General features: G+C 38.5%; 1 protein-coding gene across 4 annotated transcripts in view; it reads right to left on the reverse strand.

Moving 5' to 3' along the window:
• PDE8B (phosphodiesterase 8B) overlaps nt 1–22,249 on the reverse strand; it is a 75,059-nt gene that overhangs the window by 48,841 nt on the left and 3,969 nt on the right. The gene's annotated exons all lie outside the window — the stretch shown is intronic.

Below are 22,249 nucleotides of genomic sequence, written 5' to 3' on the forward strand. Positions count from 1 at the left end.
TTTTTTTTTTTTTTTTTTTTTTTTTTTTTTTTTTTTTTTTTTTTTTTTTTTTTTTTTTTTTTTTTTTTTTTTTTTTTTTTTTTTTTTTTTTTTTTTTTTTTTTTTTTTTTTTTTTTAATTCCTGTTAAGTTCTCCTTGCTGTGGTTTCCAGTTAACTTTTGCATCTGCTTCCCCAGCTGCTCATGCCCTTCATTTTCTTGGTTCCCACTAGAGGACTGCCAACTCACTCTACTCCACAAGCTGCTCCTCTCATACCAGTCAGTTGCCACCTTTCCAAGGAGTCCAGAGGAGCATTACATAGTTGGGTAGCTCACAAAAACTTCAAAGTAAGGATCAAATGCCTGATGTTGAATTCCTGTGAATTACACAGTTGATAACATATTGAATGTTTTTATGTTTGGTTCTTAGAGTCGGCTCCTACAACTGCTTCTGGGCAAAGCTGAAAAGATCTGTCTGATCAGAATCAGCTTCTATCTTTCTTCCTTCATTTTCATTCTTCTCTGTATGATTTCCTGGATTATGTTTCAAATAAGAAATTAGAAAAGTAAACATTCAAAATCACAGATCTGTTTCTTCTCTATATTTCATTCCTTTTTTCCCTCTGCAACATAATTCATCCATTTTTAAGCAACTACAGGCAGTAGTGATAGTATAAACTTCCTATTTCAATTTAAAATCATTGATAAGGGAAGAAAAGTGAACCAGTGGGATGCAGACAAACCTCTGAAAGACATGGGAAAATAAAAAGGGAACAAAGGGCAGCTAGCACAAACAGGTCACAATTAATGGATCATCCTAAGGAGAAGAAAAACTGAGAAAGAAAACTTTACCTCTGTCAAGTTGCTTGAGATTTTAGATTACCACTTGAACAAGCAAGTTGACACTTGTAAAACAATCCCATGAGCTCTAATATAATGTGTCTGTTATAAAAGGATAGCCTAAGAAAGAATATTGTTTAGTATTATTTTAGGATTTTTTGCATTCTGTTCATATTTCGGTAGCAGCTTCCTTGTGAATGCATTATCATAATAGGACAGTAGAACAGTCAAGTGGAAAAGACACTAGTTCAGCCATTAAGGAGCTACCTGTGGCATAAAAACTACCACTGTGGGCAGCCCTCAATGCTGCTCAGAGCAGCAGCTCCTTATGGGCCTGTCAAAGGTACAAAAGGCTCAAATCCCCTCAGTCCATAGAGGGTAGTCCAGATGCCTTTTAGTTCTACAATTTGATTAAGGCTTTCAACAGAATCTGGAAGCAATCCAGCAGGATTGCACACAGAGTTTCTCACCATACAGATTTTTCTTATGTGGATTGAATGGTCGTGATCTGCATCTAGGTGCTACTAAGACCACTCCAAAATTCTGATTCTTGATGTCAATGGAAGATAGATTTGGTGTCCAAGACACAGTTGGTTGAACACATGTGATTAGGATGTTCCTTAACAAAATACTGCAAGTCTCTGGGGAGATTTCTAAACAAATTCCCATGTTCTCTTTAGAAACTCTGCGAGAAACAATCAAAAATCGGTCAGATCAACCAATCTTGGCACAACATCCTAAGAAGTGATAAGCTTAAGAAGTGATCAAAAGCAGATGCAAACTGAAAAATGCAAAAACAGGGCAAGTACAGCGATACTGTTCCTTACACCACCTAATCTTGATGCTTATAGCTCATCTCAGCTAATGCATTCCTGCTCACAAAACAGCAGGACATGTAAATTAAGACCATACTTTTCTCCACTGACCATGTACAGTGTCTCAAACTCTATAGCAGTAGGAAATGGCCTCCTCTTCTCCCAGGTATTCAGAACCCAAAAAAGAAGGGCCTGATTAATAGTTTAAGATGCTCAGTGAAGAGCAATGAATTACAAAACTTTTGGCTTAAAGGGACCCCAGAAGGTCATCTAGTCCCTCCAAGTGGTGCTTTCCCAATGCTATCACAGGTCAAAGATCCCTTCTCAGCATGGCTGCTGTGTGAACACACCCAGCCTGTATGGACAAGAAAGGAATTAAAATTCATTTACTGGACAAATGCTGTAACTCCCAAACTACAGTGTTCTTAGATTTGTGGAAAGAAAACCAACTACAGAATGCAGTCACCAGTGACATCAGGTTTATTTTGAATACTGACTTTGTCAACAGAGGTTTCTCTGAAAATGTGTTTATTTTGTCAGCACACACATCTTCACTAAATATGCATGGCAAGTTATGTTAATGTCCTTGCAGTGTGAAGATGTAATGGGAAACCAAACTTTTCCAAACATCTATCAAAGTAAACAGAATCTGCCCAAGACTTGTGGATCTTGCCATAGTGAGATCTCTTTCTGTAAATCTGTTTTTAATTACTGTCCATTCTCAATTTTGAAGGAGCATGAGTCACACACATTAGTGGGAAATCCAATCAAATCTTTATGGGGGGGATCCAATCAAATCTCTGTACACCAACCTTAGTGAAAAACACAGCAACTAAGCCTGAACTGTTTCAGAAATACGTGCACTGGTGTTTAGGAGAGAGTAAAATTCAAGACCATAGATATAGAAAGATTTAAAAATTGTTCTTATTTTCACCTCTGTATGTTGAGCTAGCCAAAAAAGGTAACTACTGTGAGGATAGGAACAAAGATCTAAACAAAAAAACTTTGTTACCATGTAAATTTATGGTGAACCCACACTTTCAATGCTGTACATAATCTTTTGTTTTCCTTGAGATAAATTAACCAAAACTAGAAAAATTAAAGAGAAAGCAACAAGAATAATCATGATATTCCAAGGCACTTTTGGATAACTAAAAAGACTAGGCTTCTTCTGCCAGAAGGAACCTAAGGAATTGAATAGGTATCTATGAAATCATGAACAGTGTAGGGCAGAACAAAGCATGACTCATCAATAGTATCCACAATACAAGAAATATGACCTTTCCCTTAAAGCAGGCCACTGGAGGGGGTGTTGTTGAAACACCAGTTGAACTAAATTTACCAAGGGTAGGCCCCTGTGTTGCTGGAAAATACATCAGTAGTAACATAACCTCAACTCACAAGCCCCTCAGTTACAGGTTAAAAGAGGCCCAGGGAACAATCCGTCTCCATCTGCTCTCTTCTCTATCTGTTGTGTAAGGTTCCCTGTGCTTACCCAGGACAAGATAACAGGAGGACAGACCTATGGCTCAATACAGTAGATCAGTTCTTGTGCATGGCTATTAAAATCAATTAAAAAAAAATTGCAGTGAGTTTCAATACCAGAAATTTCAGATAATATGATAATAGATATATGAATGGAAACAGCTAGAGTATAAATCTGCAGCAAGATTTTAGTGAAATATATCTGATCTTCTTCCACCACCTCTTGGTCTAGGTAAATACTCATAACTTATAAAGCATACAGTCAGTCTGCAATCAAACAATTATTAAAAAATGTGAAATTAACTTTGTCTTCCAGAAAAAAAAACATCTGATAGTTCCTTGCATACACCTGAGGGTCTCCCAGCTCAGCATTTGCTCTAAAGACTATTCAGTTCCCTTGGCTTTGCCAAAAAACAAATGCTAAATTCTACTTCTGTGCTGGGTTGTGGGAGGCACACCTCCAGGGTTCTGTGATGTCAGCAAGAGCTTGCTGGAAGATAGATTGTCACATTTGAAACTCCTCTTGAAAATTAGCAAAGGAAGAAGTTAAGTATTTTACTATGTGAAAATTCAGGAGTTTTCTGCAAATCTACTAGGAAAGGGTAACCTGTCTCCTTTCCCTTCATCAATTTATCGCTGGCTTTCATTGCTCCTTGTTGAAAAATATTTTAGTTCAGACAGACATTGACAATGTCCTGGTTTCAGCTAGGACAGGGTTAATTTTTTGGAGTAGCCAGGAGAGGGCATGGCCGAGGTAGTTATTCTATATCACCTCACATCATTGCCGGGGGCAGGGGGGGAGGTACTCACTCTATTCCTGGGAGAAGGGGTTCCTTCTGGTTGCCCAATGGAGTGGTTCAAGACTGCTTATTGTCAGGGGTTTTCCACTGTTTCTTTCTTTTATACCTTTTTTTTATTATTAATGTTACTGTAACTGTTTATTTTCTTATCTCATTGTTGTTTCCAGTAAATTGTTCTTATCTCAACCCAGGATCTTTGCTTTTTGTGCCTCCAGCTGGAGGGGCAGGAGGGGAAGGAGCACTGGATTTTAGCAGGATTACTAAATTGGAGGATGCCATTCCTAAACCACGACAGACAAGAAACAGTGTGCTCTCAATTAATTTAATGCTACTGTTACAGTAGTAAATAAACTATCTATTTTCTTACTGAAGGACATAAATGTTGTTGTCTTGCCTTCCACTATTTAACATAGACAATATAGAATTTTACTGAAAATGAACAAAATCACTAAGACTATATCCCTCAATAGTCTGAGAACAGTCAGACACAGCACCTGAAATACTGGAGTGCAAGAGCACACATAGGCATTATGGACTCTACTCCAAGGGTTAAAGGGAAAAAACCTCTTTTTGACCCAAGGTATGTCCTATGTTTTTAATCTACCATTTCTCCAACACTATTCACTGTAGATAATACTACTAGCTATCAATATCAACCTTAGGCTGGAGTGGGTAGCAGGCTGCTTCTTCAGAGATGCATGATGGACTTCACCATCAGAGCTTTGGCTTAGCATCACCTTCTCTTATTTCTTCTCTTGGGTAGACAGAGCTGAAATAATTTTTTTCCTCATTCAAAGCGGTCTGTTTCTATCTTCTTTTGCCAGCTACAGCAATGCATCTACATACTATCTCAGCCTAAAACCTCTATAAAACACTACATTCCTCTTGCTAGAACAAAGGGAAAAAACACCCAACAAAAACCAGAACAAACATATTCTGATGAGAGTGAGTCATTTATTGAAGTTTTCTGAATTGTGTTTCACTTAGAAAAAAAACTCAGCATTGAACTTTGATCTACCTTTCACAAAAATACCAAAATAAGCTCCAGTAAAGAACAGGGTATTGTACCTAAAGAACAGGAATATGTCCTTTGAAGACATAATGGTGCCTCTTCTGTACTCCTTCACAGTCAGACAGTGCTTGTTTTATAGCACTTCTATCCTGTCTATTCGAGTCATGGGACAGCCAGCTGAAAACAACTAGTTTGGCCTTTTAATTAAAATGTTAGCATCTGCAAGATATGTCTTAGAATTATACCTAGAAACTCTATCAGAGCAAACAAACAAACAAAAACAAAAATACAAGCCCCAGTAACTCCAAATTGCAAATACACAGTACAAATACCAATAAAACAAAAATTAAATTTTCCCAAGTTTTTAGGATAACAGATACATACGGGCACTTTTCTCATTACCACCTAACATTGACTCTGAAATCCAAAAATAGTATTTAAATATATATCAAAATTAACTAGTTTGCCATTGCTTTTTAATTAGAAATCCACAAATAGAATTATTACCATAGCAGACCCTACTGTCTCAAGTATCCCATGTGATGCTGTACCGTCTGTTATTGTGCAACTACAAATTATCAACATGAAAGTCTCTGCTATGTCTCACACTAAAAATTGTGCTGACAACGAAAATCAAAGCCAAATTCTCATAAAAATAAACAGCTCCAAGGTTCCCATGCTGACTGAATAATTCATGATCACATTTAATTCAGTTTAAGTTTCTATTTTAGTTTTGACAAAGCCACTGCAGCTAATCCAGACAGCAGCAATCATGTCTCAAATACTCCAAGACTGATATCCAGATATCGTCTTCTGGGATGTGCACAGTGTCTTGCCCACTGGTGAGTCATCTAACTAAGCCATATAGATGTTACCCAAATCCAGCATTTTTCACCCTCTGTAATTTGTCATTCAGGGCTAAAATGTTTATGAAGCTTGTCTCACCTATTTTAGTTTATAATCTTCAGAGATAGAGATCACCTCTCACTTTTGTATTATGTCACATAATAGGGCACACGGGCTGACTAATTCTATATGCCCTACCCAATTACGGATGAAGACTGAGGAAAAGTAGAAGCAGTATTTATACAAGGTAGGTGCGTATAGGTCATAGGAAGAGGAAGCTCCGACCCAGAGGAACAGAGTAGCCAGTGATAGATGTACCTGAAGAACTCATACCTTGCAGAAGTAAGAAATGGCCTGATAAATCTGTAAAATTAATTACTAAGTCTTAAACTTGAATGCAGTCATCATAATTTCACTCCCATTACTCTAGTCATGTAACTGCTGGTACGATCAGCATCTAATTTTAGCGTTTAACTTCTGCATACAGTTGCAATCCAATTAAGGTCCGCAAAAGCATGGAAAGAAGGCGTAGCATAGTCCTTCCCCTCTTCTGCTACACTATAGCAAATTATTACTTATGCAATAAACAATAATGATTTTGGTATTACTCATCACTATTTACACTCTGTGTGTGTGAAATTAAAAGCTTTCCGGAAAAAAACTTCTTTTGGACATTTTATTCCAGTCTTAACAAGGAGAAGCACCTCCAGGTTACATGCCATATTTCAGACCCAGCATTATAAGAGTCATGCCAATGTTCTACAGAGAGCTCTTAATGCTACTTCAGTCTTGTAGTGTACTGACATCTATTTGAGTGAAATATGGTCATTTTAGTCCACCATCATTAGGATGTAATTACACAACTTACTACCAACACATTACTGAGAGGATAAAAAAGTGGCACTGTTATAATCTCCACAGATAGTGAAGCACAACCCTCTTGCAAATATCTTGACAACCAATCTTCTCTTATAGCTTCTGAATGTGCACAGTATGAACATCCACACTTGAAAGTGTAAGTTTTGGCTGAGTGTAATGTTAAATCCCCAACTTTCTCTCCCCAAAGAATAGTTACATTTGCCTATTTTCAATGCACCTGAATTGCAGAAACTGAACTCATCTCAGCAATCGTTTAATTTTATTTTATGAGCAATATTGCTGGAGACAAAAAGGGCTTCTTGAACAGTTAAAGGCAGATGGCCCAAAAGCTCAGCATTTCACAGAATTAAACACTTATTAAACAACAAGAACTATATACATATCATGAACCATAGAAAAATATTAATCTCCTCTCCAAGATATCACATGTACAGTCAAAAGTCTGACACTTTCCAAACACTTTTATTTAGAAATACTACCTCTGAAAGCCACAAAATATTTTAGTTTCAATTCACAGACAAACATTTTCACCAACAGAGATTTTGTAAGGCATGATCTCTTCATTTTAGTGGGTTAGACTCCACATCGTGTAAGTAAATGGCCAGTCTTCGCGAACGAAGAACCAGGGAAGGTCTTTACACCTTCCAGCCTGCGCATTGGATTTTTTAGGTGAGACACAGTGTGCGCGGAACTGAGCCCACCCTTTAATCCTGAGGTTCATCTGCCGGGGCCAAGCGAGCTTGGACGGTGGCAGCGAGGTCCTCAGGACGTAGATGGATTGCCTTATGGGCTAACGAGCTCCATCTGCCCGGGGAGGGGCCCCGACCGGGAATCGAACCCGGGTCTCTGCAGTGACAGTGCAGCGCCTTTACCCTCTAGACCACCAACTCCAATGAATAACTGCTTATGCATATGTGATATACACTCTTACACTACAGCCCATGGGACTACAACACAAAAACATATTCCTGAAGTTTTCTGTTATATATCTCTCTCATATATACCTTTATTTTACAACTGTCTTTGCATGGACTCTGTAGGGAAATATGTTTTATTTCCTCTTAATATTGTACTTATTCACAAGTGCATATCACAAGACAGGAAACAGTAACTTCTCTAAATTTCTTACCGAGTCACATTCAGTTTTCAAAGTTAAGAAATATTTGATTGGCATAAACTGGGGGAAATGAGCTGCCAAGAGATCAGGGAAAGTGATCTGGGCACTCAGGCCATTCACACTGAAAGTCTGTGAAACAGTTACATGGAAGAACAAAGACACTGAGTTATGTTAAACAGCTGATGCAAATCAATATCATTTTACAAAATGCATGGGGCCACCCTAATACAAGCATAGATAAGAACACATTAAAAAATATAAAACCATATAAAATATATATAAAACATATAAAATAATAAAGAAGTTATTTTCTAGAGAAATTAAACTTAATAAACCTCTCCTGTTCAAGACTGCTGAAGGGGATTTGTTGGAATGCCACAGGCAAAGCTACTAAAAAAACAGCAGGAAAAAAAAGCAACTGCAAGATAGGTAGGGTAGTAGAGAACCTTGACTGCATGAGTCTTAGAAATGAGCTGAAATTCAAACAACACAGAGAGTCACACTATTACTTATGTATGTTGCTACCTGTTAGAAACTTTTTAGCTGAATACAACAAGAGAAAGCAGAGATGGCAACTTAGGACACCCATCAGTAAACTCAGAGAAGACTTGACATAAACTTTTTCAAAGCTGTTATGAAACCAAAGGAGACACAGAAGGTGGTTTCCTACAATTGCAGGGGTCAGCTTTCTGATCCAAGAGTCCAGAAATTTCATTGTACTTCACATAGCAAGTCACTGTTAAAGTTAAAATGCTTTCCTGAAAGTAAGTAAGAGACACTGGGCTGGGAGGCCTCCCTATCTGTACTAGAAGGTCTGTAATTGTTACAGTTGATAAACATAAAAAGTTCATTTCTGGGCCCACATAAAACAGTCTGACTAGCTCACTGGTCCCATCTGCAGAAACCCTGTAATGAAGCGATAAAACAGATTTCTGGATTCTTGCACTAACATAAGAGCATCCCTGATTATTTTCATTATGGTACTGCAAATATACTCCTTCTCACAGAATTTAGACCTCAAGTCTTCAGATCTGCTTATTACTAAAACAACGAATTTTCACATACACAGTTCTTCTTGGAGAAATACTGCTTTTCCTTTTTAGATCATTGTAGTGACATGGAGCTTACCAACTGCTCTATATTTAGCTGCCAGACACAGGTTATGAACACCCTAGGGCTGTTTTAGACTTCTGGGTGCAATGACCCTGTGGAAATGTAAAGTCAAACTGCTGCTCTGGTTTTTCCAGTCAAGCTGGATGTTTCTACTTGTGTGCCTAAATATTTTGCTAAGTCAGGCTTCAATGAAGGCCAGGATTGCAAATATGCAACAACAGCTGCACTGGGTCAGACTAAGCCACCAAACCAACATCATGTCTCTGAAACACAGAGATCAACACAGGCTAATACGTATCACACTAGAATAAGCAAGTGTGACATCTCCTACATCCATTCCCCACTGCAGACCTTAAGAGATTTCCAAAATATATAGAATAAATATTCTTAGTTATTAATCCCCCCAAAATCCCTCTTTTACTTATTTTTGCAGAGTCGCTATGAACTCATGCTATGTGCTCCATGGAACACATAGCATGTGTTCCTTTTTTTATATACAGCTGTGAAGCACAGCACAGTCTGACACATTCTGCAATTTGCAGTCACTATGTTTTTCACAAAAACTGCCATATAGCAGGTACAGATTACTCAGAAAACTTTTTATTAAAAATAAAGCAAAGCCATTTTTAAGTCCTCAAGGTAGATAAAGTAATATTTTTAAAGTTAGTGTGAAGTAACATATCCCTGAATCTACAGTAGGTCTGAGACAACAGCCCTGATAATCTGGAAGGTAATTTTACAGTCAGCATGGTGAACTTACCTTGCAGACAGATCTGTTCTGAAATGAGAACTTGACTTGTATATTCTTAAAGACAAGTGGCCTTGATGCACCACTGCAGTAGGTGTGAATCTGCAGTAGGTCAGAGACAACAGCTCTGACAGACTTTAAGGCAATTTTACAGTCAGTATGATGGACTTACTGCGCAGAGAGATCTATTCTGAAATGGTAGTTTGCCTTGTACACTCTAAAAGATAAGTGGCCATGACACACCACTTACATGCATCTTGTCCAGTAGTTTTGGGTTTTTTTTCCCATACAGAAACTGAGACTGCTGCTTCTCAGATCCATATTCAGATAATTTGATTTTAAAGAGATCTCAGGAAAGGAGCCCCCCAGAAAGTTTGCAGTAAGATGAGAAAGACAGTGAGAAGTCATTTTGCTAGTGATGAGAAGCACGGGGAGTTTATAGAAGCATGCACTGTTGACCCATTTCAGTATCAATTTTTTAAAAAATGTGTACTGAATACATATGAAATGCTGAAAAAGTACCATTTCCCCATAAATGTCTAAGCGATGAGTTATGCTTAATATTTCATGTTTTGGAAGTTTCTTGTGTTTAAATTCCTCTTGCAGCTTCCAGTAGAGAGGTGATTTGCAGATACAGTTTTTTCCGTAAAAGTCCCAATGAAGTACATTTGTGTTAACTGTATTCTTTTTTTTTTTTTTTTTATATTGAGTGCCCCTGGTGGTGCAGTGGCTAAACCGCAGCGCTGTCAACACTGAGACCCGGCTTCGATTCCTGGTTAGGACACTCCCCGGGCAGATGGAGCTCGCTAGCCCTGTAAGACAATCCATCTACGTCCTGAGGACCTCGCTGCCACCGTCCAAGCGTGCTTGGCCCCGGCAGATGAACCTCAGGATTAAAGGGTGGGCTCAGTTCCGCGCACACTGTGTCTCACCTAAAAAATCCAATGCGCAGGCTGGAAGGTGTAAAGACCTTCCCTGGTTCTTCGTTCGCGAAGACTGGCCATTACTTATTCTTTTTATATTTCACTTCCCTAAAACTGCCCAACAAATATCCTTTGCCATTGAAAATAAAAATTAAAAAAGTCATTCCCTAATGTGGTAATAATTTCAATCATGACGCATGCAGAGATATCTTTACATTATTTGGTCACTTTTACTACATTTAAACTATGATTGCCTCAAAACACCATGAGTAAGCTAAGAAATATATATTTGGAAGTCTCCAAAGGATAACTAAAAGCAAATCTAGGCACAGTTTCCATTTTTCTACAAAATGGGACCTTCACCTCTGGGTTGGGAGCTATCTTTTCAGCTAACGAAGAATCAGCTTGGAATTTTCTCCCACTTGGCAACACTGAGACAACCTCTGTGGTGCTGCAGGAATCCTCATCACAAAGCAGAAAATCTCTCTGCAGCCACTTATTTCAGGGGGGCAAAAGCCACATCATTAAAGGCATTGGGCCATCTCAGAACTTGAGAAACCAAAATCTCAAGCTTTTCCTATATCAGATCATAAAAAAATTTTACCTTACTTCTATATGTAATACAACCTAATGGTTTTGTAGTTATTGATCATGTTACCACATGAAGAAAGCGAAAAAACCTTACCTATGTTCCCAGCAAATAAAAACTATTCCTCCATTTCTCATGGAGGCCAGTTATTTTGGAGTTCTGTTGCACAACACACTTGCTAAAAATTTCAGTGAAATTTTACACAGGTTCAAAGTAACTAGATTATACTATGAACACAATAATTTCACTGGTATCCACCACAAATCATTTTATTTTCCCTGGAAGACTAGTGCTGATGCTGTGACTGTACAAATAGAATAAATACACTCTATTTGGAAAGGATTTATAAGCGAGCTTTACTGTAAAGACCAATTCTGAGAAATCGAAACAGCTGCAAGAGTGCTTATCTTATTTAAGATTGCTTCGTTTAATGATTGTCTATGCTGCTCTTGACAGGTAGGCCGCAGACTTTTCTGCCTGAGAGTATTACTTATCACTGAAATGTACACAGCATGAAGCGGCACAGAAGCCTTCCTGAATTTACATGTACAGCAGAACATATATGACTGGCTGTCATTCATTTTACCTTTCTGTTGCTGACAGCAATATCAGGTAAGCATTTCATTCATGTGCTGCCTCATATGACTAGGTACACTATGAAGAGAAACATAATGACAACAGAACCAGTAACAACCTACTCACCCACCTTGCTTAGCTTGTTTTCACTGATTTGGGGTCAGAAGCATACCAAATCAGAATCATATTTAAAGGCTGATTGCTAAACTCTTCACCTTAGTTTTCCGCTTCACCTTTTGCTTCAAAAGAGAATCAATTTTCATTTCTGTATGTGCTCACTGAACACATCTGCAAGCATTAAACACACACAGTGAAACCAGATCTGTAACAACACAGATGATGTTAAGGCTAACAGTGAGGAGAGTAAATAATCACTCATTTTATTTTTCATCCTGAATGCTGAACTAACAGTGCAATGTCTGCCCAAGATGGATCATTGCAAAAAGTAAAAAATTCCATGTCAGTTACTAAGTAAGGAGAAAGAGCAGAAGGAAGCACTGAAATCCCATCTGTGGAGCCACTGTGCCTTTGTTGAGATGACCCATTTGTTCAAGGCCATTTCTCCCTAATAATAGTGGCACAACTGTGGTGCTTATGCACCTGGTCAGGTCTCTTAGTACAAGACTGGCTGTGTCTCAGCAAGAGCTGTAAGATCTCAGTCCAGCTCTTACAGCCTCCAAAGGGAACATTGTTGAGCTCCAGTTAGGTATGGTCAGTCAGTCAGCTGATGAAGCATATATCCAGCCTCACAGTGTGTGTTCTACAGCTGACGTTGCAGTAATCATTAGCACTCAAACTTTAGTAACCTAAAGTTGCTTTAAAACTACTGTGGGTATCGCTATGGTAACGTGTCTTTGGACCCCTGCATTGCAGCATCAAGTGAAGTTACCAGTGCCAGACAGTGAGAAATTTTTTCAGCTGGATCCTCCCAGCAACCAGAAAATACTGACTTATTAAAAAGAAAGCCTTTAGAAGAAGTAGTAAATCAGGTGAAAATTTTTATCAAAATATAAATAGAATCTCAGATTGACTACAGGTAGTTCTGATTTACTTGAAACATTTTCCCAGAATTTTATCCTTGAAATATTTCACTTTTTGAATTGAAATTTTCAAATAAACAGGAAATCCAATTCTCACTATCTTCCCATTGGCGTATGAGTCAGTTGCCAAGACTTTGAGCAGACAAGCAGAAAAAGTTTGGAAGAAGGTTAGAGAAGATGCACAGAAGGCTCTTCCTTATTTTATGCTTAATCCTGTGATAGGCAGCACGAAGTTACTACTCTGTGTCACACATTTGTGCCCTGATTGTTTCCTGTTCATGGCATGCATGCTGGTAGCAGAAATGAAAATATACCTACATTGTCAGATACTAATCAGTTTGGATAATACTTGGAATAGATAGAGATCAGCTCTCCTTCAGAGTGAGAAAGAATGATTGAAGACATACGGCAGCTGGTAGACACAGGATGTGAACTGTGACCAAAAAGAACTAAGAAGTCCACACATTTAAGTGTATCCTGCTTTGATTCCATTCTCAGCAATGGCAAACCCTCTACAACTGGTCAAATGGGTAGATGGGTGGGAGAGGATTAGGAGGGGAATAAAACCAAACCAGACTGGAGGAGAGAGGCCAGCAGATGGCTCACCCAACCTGCAGATAAGCACACAGCAAGTGTATGTACAAACATACAAAAGGATCTCCCATCGTTCAACGAAGGCAGATTATCCTCTTCCTACTTGATCACTTCCTCAGTGATCCCATGCTGAAAGAACAGGCAAAAAAATAGAAATCCTGTAAGAGAGAGAGTGGCAGATCAACCAAAGGGAGTAGTGGCAAGAACACTGCTGACATCTCCAAGTGATGCAAATCTTGTATGATGCACCCATGCTCTGCTGCTATCTGCTTCACACATTAAGAAATGTTTAACACTTGTCAGGGAGGGTTAGGAACAAGTCATTCAAAGAAGCACCATTACCCAGCCCAACTACAGCTAAAATAGCTAAGGGCTGTGTATGTGATATAATGCCAGTTGTTCCGGTTCTTGATAACCCCTTAACCAGAAGAGGATGTATCAGGGCCCAATCATTTATTTTTACTGAATTAAAAATAAAATGTGGAGAAATTAAAAAAAAAAAAAAGAGCAGCCTTTTCCCCATTGCCTATCTGAGAAAGGTCAGATCTTCATCTCTTTAAAGTCAGTGTAGTCTTTCTAGAAACAAGATTGCATCCTAACAGATGGCATGGTGACTTCTGAATTTGGACCACTGGACTACCTGTATGAATTTCACATTTCTGCACTGCAGCTGGAAGTGGAAAATGATACAAAGTTTTTACTGTTCTTATTTTAAGCTCTTTCATTAGGTTTTGAAATTAAATGTTCCTGTTCCTTCAATGATACACAAAAATTCTACAGTACTAATTGATAAACATATTAAAAAATAATCACATTCATCTTCTTCATGTTCTGTTTGGTTAGAAAGCTAGCTCTGTTAAATGTTCTTACAAAGTGTGCAGATCTCTCTCCTAAAAATTTGTGAAGTGCAAAAAAGTTTATTGCTGCTTTTTCTCACTCAGATATTCCTAAATCTGCTTGATGACAGTATCTTGTTGGAGTAGCTCTCCAGCCCAAACTCAAAGATGATCATATATATATCTAGTATCCATTTTACAACATCAGCAACTCAGAAACACCTTGCAACTGTGAGCAAGCTTCCTTCATTTTTTTTCTTTTTGTTCCAACGGATCCTGTGCAGCTATAAGACATGTTACCAAATAAAATAAAGAAAACATTCTTTACTCATTTGCCATTTAACAGACTAGAGAACAAAAAACCTATATGCATCATACACCAATTTGTAAACATGCATGTGGATAGGTGAACTGCGTTATGTATTGACATCAGAGAACAAGCCGTGAGCATGGTGATTAAGGGTCATCCTTTGATAGGCAACCATCTGCATCAGCCATGCAGGAAAACAGTGTTCTCTGATAAGATTTTACATGTGAGCTACAAAAATACAGAACCCTTTTCAGTTTTAAGCTATCTTCAGATTTGCAGGTATTTGCAACCAAACGAAAAATAACAATAAAGCAAACATGAAAGGTTGGACTTAAAGGAGCTACTCACAGCAAGGCAGGTTATTCAAATCTAAGGCAAGGCCACAGATGTGTCATAGCTCTAAGGGGTCAAAAAAATCCCTGATCTAAAAATAGCCACTTGTATAAATCTGGTGGAACCCATGAAAAAGATTCCCTTCTCTGAAGATAGTTCATTACTGCACTCTTTGAACTGTATGGATAGTCCCTGCTCCACTGAAATGCTAAAGGGCCAAATGGGATCTGCATGTGCATCAGCTGTTCTAGTCAATGCGCATCTGTAAACAGACACCCTTTCCAGTTGAGGAGGCCTGATCAGCACCACTAGTTCTTCTCCTACAGATAATTTTATGATATTTCACTTTCATAAACCTGAAAGAAGAAGTCTGATATCCCTAACACCAGGATGCACAGAATCTAACTTAAAATGTCAGAATTTTAAATAATTATTTTTAAGACTTCTTTTGTCTTGAGTGTGAGTCTTAAGTAATATCTATAAACATCTTTTTTTAATCCACGAATAGTGTGAGAAAAAAACTAAGTTGTGTTGCTCAGTCCAAGCGCACCTGAAGGACCAAAGGAGTAAAAGTTCTGTAACACCAAAATAAGAAAGACACCAGAATGTATCAAAGAAACTGCTGCACCAAATTAAGTGGTAATATTTATCCAAAATCACTTCTGAAAGAAAAATCTACCACTAAGATTAAATTCATTCCTATGCACCAGACCCACAGAGATAATACACCCTGTGAATCCTCTGCTGGCAATATTCTAATTGTGGTTGAAATACAGGAGTGTATCTTGTCATTACACGAAGTTATCACAGAAGTTCACAGAATACCAAAATGAGTTATACCAGAAGTATCTCCATATTAGAACAATTTTCTTTCTTATGTTCTGCTTGGTGTTTTGCTTTGGTGTTGTTTTATTGTTGTTATTTTAGATTTCGGTAGAGTACCTTCGCCCCGCTTTTGTGAAAACTCTCTTTAGGGCAACAAGATCCTCCCAGCAAGCTCTCTTTCCTCTCTTGTAGTAAAAGCACTGATTTAGCTACCAACATTCTTCTTGCAACTATCAGGATATTACAATAAACTAGCACAGTTTGTCTGGAGCAGTACTTCTGACAAGGAGAAAAAAACACACAAAGGTAATAGGGTTTTTTTTCCCCCTTAGAGAATATAGAGCTTGAACTGGCAGTTGGTTGGGAGTCTTCAATTTGTCTAGAGAAATACTAGCTACTTCTCTCTTGCTTTCAAATATTTAACTGTAAGACTTAGAAGGAGTCCTCTGCCATTGTGATGGGATCGTTACTAAAACACAGACAACCACAGACTATTAAATGACTTTAGGCAGCAGTGGATACATTTGTACACAGAACACCATCTAGGCATTTCCTCTTTCATCAGTCAATCTGATGCTTAGCACTGAGCAGTAGGATACATTTTTTTTTGTGCAGTTCTTATAAGATCTGAACAGAAATCATTAGATTCAGACATTATGTTACATCCTCAAGACTTACAAGTGTCAAAGGCACCCTGTACCACCGAATCAGATTTTTTTTTTTTTTTTCCCCCTAAAATACCTCTCTACCCACAGGTCCCTTCATCTCCACTCCCTTTGGCACAACTCGCTGTCCTGGCCTCCTCCAGTCCACAACAGATGCCCCTTCCATAACCACTTCAGCTTAAGCTAGATTGATCGTTTTTTTCTCCCACTTGAACAATGAAGTCTCACTGCTTAACCCATTTCAGATCTTCACTTCATCCATCTCTTCTCTTACCATATACCACACTGTTATAGAACCCCACGTCTGTACAAAAACTCTTGAACAAAGGCAGCAAAAGACATCCGAGGTCTTCACCAGTGCACTTCAGCTGCCATCCAGAGCTCCGTGGGGATGGAGTGCTGTCCAGCAGCTGCAGCCCACCACAACATGTCCATGAGAATGTTAGAGTTTCAAATTTTTGAGATGTCTTGCTATCCTGACCTCCCTCACTTTGCAATCTAAGGCAAAATGAAGCAGACTGAAATGAGGCCACAGCAAGGTTTTCAACATGGCATGTACTCCACTTTTTCCGCGAGTCACCACACTGCTTGGAACACTAACACAGCCCTAACCATTTAACACATAGGAATGGTTTTATTCTGAAATGGAATATAACCACATTTTCCTGAAACCTCGTATTATTTCACAACATAATTAAACAGTTGTTTAAGAAATATCTGTCTTTGCAACAAGGAGGATTCATCAGGCAGGAGTCTTTGGAATGCACAGATTTCAGGGAAGCCGTCTCAGACAAGAGGGATAGAAATTGACAACAGCCAACAGTCCAGGAAGCAGAGTACTCACATGGGAGAACCTCTTGAGACTCTTTGAAAAGAGGGTCTTGTACTTGAGTGTCTCATCTCCAGAAAAAAACCTAGCCATCACATTAACACCTGCCCTGCGGTCTCAAACGAAATTTGACTAACTTTGGAAAACAACACACACAAAAAGTTAAAGCCTAATTTTACCTCTCCTTTTCTAAAAGAGATTTCTTGGCTTTCTGTCTAGCACAATGGCTTGATAAATTGCATTTCATAGTGGACACAATGATTATTAAACATAACTGCAGGAGAACGATGACCATTGACAACATTCAAGTTCACAGTGTCCTCAGACAGCCTTCCAAATCTGTGACAAAGAGCAAAATCACTTTCAATGTCCCTGTGGCAAAATGGCTGACCTTAGAGGAAAGGGAAAACTGACTGCTGGAAGCAGCTCCAAAGCTAACATCAGAGACCTCATGCTCAATTCCACAGTCAATTAAACTAATTTTTTGACAGCACTGAAAGGCATACCACAGGTAAGTATATCACTATTTGATTAAAACATGTATATAATGAGATAGAAATCAGACCTCACCCCTCCAAATATAAACAATAAATTGTATTAAATCTCACAGGTTACAGCTCAATATGCAAACTGTCTGTGAGCAGTTTGTCCTAGGCTTACAAATAGGTGTTGAATACCTTGATTTCTAATAGCTACATTGCTTCAGTGCTCCATTCCACCCAGTTCAGTAGTGGACATTGCTGACCCTACTAATGCAGAGTTTCTCAGCTAAGTGTTGTTTCTTTGGAATTCTTATTTAAACGTGGTTTTATAATACCTATACACATGCTCACACTTGGCTGCATTCTCTGTGAATTCTGTGTGTGGGAGTCGGGGTGGCCCAGATCTTTGCAATTCCTGCTCCCTCTTCCATGCTATGAAATCAACTAATGTTGATCCAGCTTTCTCATTCTGTTAGAAAGCAAGCTGCCTCTTCAGATGCAGTGTGAATCCAGGGCAAGAGGTCAATGAATCTCAAATCAACATCAAAATTATTTCTGCATTTTCCAAGTGAGTAACTCACATTATTAAGAGTTTAATATAGAGAGTGATTTCAAAGGAGCACCATTTAGCTGAGGGGTTTCTCAGCATAAATCTGTACTCTACCCCTTCTATACTCAAAATATGAAATATTTGGCACTGGAAAGCCAAATCAGTGTGTAGAGATATGCAGTGATTTTTTTGACTGTTCTCCAGAGTACCTCTCTATTCACAGAGTCAGAGGTAGCGCAAAGGAACAGCATGTCTAATACATTTTGTTCTTTTACAGCTGACAACATGGTGAGAAAGTCATTTATAAATAATTGGATGCTGAAGACTGAAGTTGTGGTTGACACAAATGGCTGACCTGAAAGGGAAAAATAAAGTTCATGAGCAAATGGACTAATGGTCCTCTCAAGTGAAGAAAGTTACCTGCACTAGACACTGTCTTAAAAAAGCTGTACAGCATGTCATCTTACTCAGAATTAATAATGTATCTTTGGATAGCACTTCTTCCTCACACAGATGGAAAGGAGACTCAAGCTTCACAAGCCAAAAGCATCAGTGTTTTGGAAGACTTGTGGAAGCTCCTGTAGAACTAGCTCATTGTACTTTACAGCCTGTGAGATCGCCCCAAGGAAGATGCCCTCAGAAAAGCAAGGGAACAGTCAAGTGGTGCCCTGACAGACTGGTGGCTTAGTGGGCTAGAAATATACCTACTGATCTGTGCCAGAGGGAGATAGTACTACATAAGGGATCATCAGGTGGCAGTTGTTACTATAAGCTCGTGCCCTCAAGCACTTCGAACACACAGGCTGCCTTTCACAATGCTCTATACTTTTATCTTTATATTGGTAAATGTGATTATTGATTTTCTGAAGCCATAATCCTGGCTTTGGTTACCATGACAAGACTCACTAAAGACAATTAAACTTTGCTACACCATAAAACACTTTACACGTTTTTTCCTAGGAGACACATAGCTACATACAGTCTCTGTTGAAGGCAATTTCAGAAAATTACATGTACACTAAAGACAATTCTACAAATTTTACATACACTTTGGACTACACTGAAAAACTTTGTAGATAGGGTTGAGTTAGAGTTGAGATAGAGTTGAACCTTCCAAAAATGTAAGAGGAGTGACAAACACACAGAGAGGAAATACAGGCAGAGAATAATCTACATGGCTAGTAAAGTACATTGAGATCTGGCAGCAAATTAAGGACAACTTCACAGAGCATTGTCAAATTATTGAAAATATGGACTTGTGTTACTCTTTACTTCAGGAATGCCTATGCTGTACAATCCAGCCTGTTACAACTACCTGATCCAGGAATACATGGATTTAGAAGAAGTACAGAAACCTGTCTAAAATAAGAAACTCCCAGAGAAGTTGAAGCATCCCCATCAGGAACAGGAAACATTTTTGAGAATCAGGTGTTTATATGCTCATTACAGCAAAAAGGGTAAACTCATCATCTCATTGTGATAGATGTCCAAGGCACAGAAGAGGTACTCAAATCAACTCAAAGTTGGAAGGAAATGTCTCCAAGAGGTGTTTGGTAGTCTTGCCTCAGTCTACCTGCAGATCATGTACACATGTTTAGTTTGACCTGCTTAAACACTCTGTTGTCTAAACCACTAATTAAAGTAGGACAGAAGACTAGATTATTCCTCACCTGCAGGACAAAAATTTGAAACTATGTGCCCACTTTCTGTATCACACCCTAGTGATCATTAAACATTCTCAGCTGCAGGAATTCAAACCTGCCTCCTTCATGCTAAGAGCACCCACTATTCCCCACGATATCTGGCAGAACTCCTCAGCTTGCATTACGTCTTCTGGCTATGTGGTTAGTTTTATTTTAAATCCCTTTCGTCTGCATCCAGCACAATCATGGAGTGTTAGAAACTGTCAAAAGATTCACATCAAGCTCATCAGAAGGTAAAACCTCAGCCTCATTTTGACCATAGCAAACAGTAAAAACAGGAAAACACACACTAATAATGGTCAGTTTACTCAAAACTGGTTGGTATTTTGGGCACCAAAAGCAAATGTTCCAAAATAACTTTTTACCGGAGAACTTTGAGGGGCCCTGGGACTCTGCTGACTTCCAGTGATGAAATGGTCAAGGCTCATGGTTCTCTTACAAGCTTCCAACACTTTTCCTACATGTGTGTGTGAGCGTGTGCACATTTTATATTTAATGATATAAATGCATATCATCAAGAACAGTTTTGAAAGTCCAGAATGCTGTGTGACTCAATGTGCAGTCACATTTTACTCCACCAGGCTTCTCTTTGCCAAGGGCTTTCATATTTTCTGAAGAAATGGCATTATCTGTTCTGTAACACTTCTGTCTAGAATTGCTTAAAAGCATAACTACAGGGCTTGCTGAAGTTTACCTGAATCATTTGATGGAGGAATGGAAAGGTCAGATAAAGAACAGTAAATCTTTACAAAATTCCTTTTAGTGTATTCATTTAAGATGTCTGGGCTTAGTCACAGGAGAGCACTTCTATACTAGCAATATCCTTTATGGTAAGAGTTATTCAGACCAGCACCTCTTAGAGAACATCTAGTCTAAATTAACAAGGCTCTGCATTGTAACATATTTCAATACTTTTTGGCCTCCACAATCTTTTCTGTTCGACCTATGTTCAAGGGCTGTCTTGTCTGATATGTTTTACATGCTACAGAACTTACTAGCAGACAGTTAAACAGTAGTACGTTTCAAACAAAACAAGAAGTACAGTGATTTTTCTTACACATGATCCTGCTTTAAAGAGAAGAACTATGCTCAAAATCAAGGCAATGCTTATGGCTGCATTTCTCCAGGACCCATGGACCTGACGCAACTCTCTCAGTAGCTGGATTTCTTAGTGTTTTCCAGTTTGTATTTGGCCGTTGCATTCTTTTACATAATCTCCCCGATTTAGGAAAAAAAAAGTAAAAGCTCGGTTCTTGACACTTTGAGAAGGATACACCCACTCCAGCACTTCCACCTTGGAACTTAACACAGATCAATGCTGGTAAGAGATACTGTCCCACGTATTTTTTCTTATTTCCGAGCTTAGCTTCTAATAAACATTTTGCTATAGAAAAGCCTAAAAACTGTCAAAACCTGCTCCTATTGTGACTCATGAAGGGAGGTTCATAAACAGACCTTCCTCTTCCACAAAGAACACAGCATAAGAAAATCCAAACCATTACGCCTGCTGTTCTTGTAATTTCAAGAAGAAAAATACGATCAAGTAATCAATAGAAGTCTGCAGATGGTTTTGGGTTTTTTTCCATCTAGCTTACACATTAGCAACAAGAGCTTTAAAACTTGTCTGTTGTTGCAGTCTTTAAAGTTTGGCTAATGCTGATGTCTCAAGATGTTCAAGAAAAGACAATATATTCACACATGTCTGCTTAAGATTTGGCTATAATTAAAAGATGTACTTGTAAACAAAGATAAGGTAAACTTTTTTATGTTTTTAAATCTCTGAGGAAGTGCCCAAGACACTGTTCATTCCTTGCTAAACAGTTGGTTCTGTTGCACTTCAGAGCAGTCAGCATCTTTCCATGTTCAAAGCTACGCTTCAGCGATGTAAGCTAAATGCCTTGTATCCTTACATAAAGCTGATGTAAGGTTTTAGATATTAATACTCTTTGTTTTGATACTGTTTGGTTTTATTAAGGAAGGAACATGGGCAAGGAATGTCTGTTTTTTAATTGAGCACTTCTAACCAAGTACCTTGGTAACACAGAGTATGGTTGGGCACCAGAACCTCTCAGTCCTTTTCCAAATCTGGGTGCAGATGCATTTTCTAATACATAACAAGTCTAGTTGAGATCTTTGGCATCAAGCTTTAGATATTAGTTACCAAGCTTTCAATTCACAAAGAAACTCACAAACACACCAGAACTGCTGAATGGTTACTCCTAACCAATGTGAGCAGGATGGGACCAACGCATCCCAAGGCTCTGAAAGCTCAGAACTCATCATTAAGGAAAGGAGAAAGAAAGAAAACAACAAAATACCCTTGTCTTTGTAACACTGATCTCACCTCAAACAAATATAGAT

The sequence above is a fragment of the Empidonax traillii genome, unplaced genomic scaffold, assembly GCF_003031625.1.
Source record: "Empidonax traillii isolate 1590-97213 ecotype Southwest subspecies unplaced genomic scaffold, ASM303162v1 scaffold8:size5222938, whole genome shotgun sequence".
In the NCBI taxonomy this organism is placed as follows: Eukaryota; Metazoa; Chordata; class Aves; order Passeriformes; family Tyrannidae; genus Empidonax; species Empidonax traillii.